We start from the raw sequence: 3,649 nt of genomic DNA on the forward strand, positions 1-3,649 counted from the left end.
CGTCACGTGACCCCCCCTCCTCCCCCCCGTTAGTCCGCGAGGCTCTGGATAGGAAGTGACGATGATGGTGGTTTTTCTTCCTCTTCCTCTCTGCTGTCTTCCTTCAAGTGTTACCTCTTTCATAATAATAACTAAGCTGTGTGCATGAACATCAGTGGTGGAGAAATACATTTACTCAAGTACTTTACCTAATTTATTTGGATCCCCCCATTAGCCACCACCAAGTGTAGCAGCTACTCCTAACAAGTAAACATTACATTATAATGAAAAACAACAAACAAACAAATAAATCAACAACAATAAAACTACTAATAAGGATCATAACAATGACAATTAGTACCCACACTATATCTAAATAGTCAGTAAAACATTTTAAAATACCCCCAACCTGGACAATTTGACACACTGCACTTTTAAGTTCCAATGTTGTGCAATATTAGTATTTCATGTATATTACCAATCTCAATTCAACTGTGCAATATATATTTTTTTCTTCTTCACTTTAATATGTGCAATAACAATATCATCTCTGGTACATTACCATTCAAAACTAATATTACTGTTGTGCTGTAAATCATATATAATGTCACAATTATTATTGTTTTTTATTATATACTCTACTATTATTGTTATTGTTTTTCATACTTATTTATTGTTCTTTATTCTTTCTTATTGATGCTCTTCTATTTTTACTGTCCACTTGCTGCTGTAACAATGCATATTTCCCCACTGTGGGACTAATAAAGGAATCTTATCTTGATACTGCTAAAAAAAAAATCATAGTAGTGCCACTAAAAATGTGTATACAGTGACTGACTGAGAGAATAAAATCAACTGGTATTTAAGTATAGTTTTGAGATACTTGTACTTTACTTGAGTATCTCCATTTGACGCTATACTTTATACTTCCACTTCACTACATTTCAGAGGGAAATATTGTACTGTCTACTCCACTACTGTGTGCATGAATATCAGTGGTGGAAAAGTATATTTAACATACCCAAGCACTGTACTTTATTTATTTATTTGGATCCCCAATTAGCCACCACCAAGTGTAGCAATGACTCTTCTTGGGTCCAAACAAGTAAACATTACATCATAATGCAAAATACGGCTGCACGATATGGACAAATTATCGTGACTCGATATTGAAGACAAATATCTAGATATCGATATGATAGGACATGACTATGATTTGACACTTGTTTGAAATTTCAAGTGTAGAAACAGTGAAAATTAAGTCTTTGGATGCATTAAAATGAATACATATAAAATAATAAAAATGCATTTTGCTTTAATGTCTGCATTGACACAGCGCTTCACAGATTTATAACATACTGCTCTAACACCGATGCTTCACTATTAATAATCTAATGATGTCATACATAATAATGTATCATTTGGTGAATAAGGCGTGGTGTACTGGAGAAGAGCTGTTCCACATGTTTTTTTAACTGTTTACATTCTTAAAGTTAGAAATTATACTTGAATTTTGCACAATAAATGAGTAAAACTACTTTTTATGTTGCAGTGGATTTAATTAAGTTGTTTTTTATTAAATTGATCAACAGAATTACTTTTGTCAACATGGGGGCAAAAAATGAACCTATAAAAACCTTAAGTCTGCTGTGTGTGGATAGGTCTCCACTCTGCATTTATGAACACTGCAGTTCTTTCTTTTTCTTATGGGCGAAAACTGATCCAACTCTGTCAAGCCTTAAAATAACAGTGAGCTAACAGCAGTTTCCTGCCACTGATTCTGGACTAGATTGGACCATTATTTGGCTTCTGCAGGATGTAAAATCATTGTTTCAGAGTTATTCTTCTGCAGCTTTGGCTTTAGTTTTTGGAGTCTGATGTCTTGTTGGAAAATATATCTCCCAAGTTGCTGTTATCTTGCAGATTGCAGCAGATTTTTCTCCAGGATTTATCTGTATTTTGCTCCATTTAAGTTACTCCTTTATCTCCACAAACCTTAATTTCACTGCAATACATCCCCCTACACCCATGTTGATGTAAGGTGTGATACAGCTCAAATAGTCTTATCAAACAAGACAATCTCCTACTTTATTTCTGGGTGTCCGACATGCCTTCTGTTAAATAGTAGCTAAGAAGTCATGTGAGTCATGTGAAGTTCCTGAAGCTACAGTTGCTATATGCACAGTGAGTGTCTCTATCAGCCAAGGAACCAAAAGTCACTAGCACAAAAGTGTGAGTGAGAGAGAAACAGACGATGTTTAAGTTGGACGTTTAATATTTAACCCTGCAAAATTTAACTGAAGCATAATTTCTGCATCATTTTGTATCTATAGGATTCCTCCTGGTCAGTTTGGAAAGGAAAGAGAGAAGTTATAACCAGATTTTAAACAGATCTGCAACAATTAGTTAATTCATTGACGAGTCAAATAACAGGATTTTCATTGCCAATAGACAAAAAAAGAAGAGAAAAGCCTGTAATACTTTCTTAAAGCTCAATACAACCTCTGCAAATGTACTGTTTTGTCTGATTAACAGTCAAACATCCAAAGATATTCAGTTTACTGTCATGCATAAAACAGAAAAACAGGAAATAGTCACAACAACACTAATTATCTTTGTCAAATATTGTTTTAAGACAGACCCTAGCAATTATTTTTCTAGTCTTTCCTAAGTCAATAGTAAGGACACAGACAAAGCTTTTCTTGCTGTAATCATTCCCCCTGTTCATAATGTATTTAAAAAGTATTTAAAAGTTGATCTGAAGCTAATATGAGTCAAATCAAGTCTTCTATGTTTCAACGTTACAGTGTTTTTAGTGCCAAAGTCCCTCTTTTTGTTACTATACTTCCACCACAGCTCAACAGGGAAACACTTTCTAAGGAAACATGTTATACGTATTGTACATAATTCATACTTAGATAAGTTTGACCATAGTTACCATGGAAACAACTCCCGTAAGACTGGCCTGGTCCAGGTCAAAATAGATTTAAAGGGCAGGTTCACAGTTTTCAAGTCTTAAAACAACAGTCCTGAGAACAAATGAACATTAAAACCTGTTTTTCTTGCTGTAATCATTCCTCCTGTTCATACTGACCATTAGAAGATCCCTTCATAATGCACTTACAATGGAAGTGATGGAGGACTAAACCCACAGTCCTCCTTCTGTGCAAAAATGTTTTATTTAAAAGTTTATCTAAAGCTAATATGAAGCTTCAGCCGTCCAAATGAGTCAAATCAAGTCTTCTATGTTTCAACGTTACAGTGTTTTTAGTGCCAAAGTCCCTCTTTTTGTTACTATACTTCCACCACAGCTCAACAGGGAAACACTAAGAGGGAATTTGATGCTAAAAAGACTGTAAATGTGTCAGATATCACATGATATGACTAACTCAGACTGCTGAAGCTGAATAGAAGCTGATCATCTACTTTTAAATGACTGTTTCCATTGAAAGCACATTTGAAGGAGATCTTTTAATCAGTCAGTATGAACAGGAGGAATGGTTACAGCAATGAAAAACCTGTTTTACTGTTCATATGGACGCCTGATAATGTTTTATGACTCTTTTAAAACTATGCACCTGTCCTTTAACCCCATGCAGTTCCTCTGGCGGCCTGCAGGGGGCGACATCGCTTCACCTCTCCTCTCCATTTACATGCTGAAAAATGGCGG

The sequence above is a fragment of the Scomber scombrus genome, chromosome 15 (genome assembly GCF_963691925.1).
Source record: "Scomber scombrus chromosome 15, fScoSco1.1, whole genome shotgun sequence".
NCBI lineage: Eukaryota > Metazoa > Chordata > Actinopteri > Scombriformes > Scombridae > Scomber > Scomber scombrus.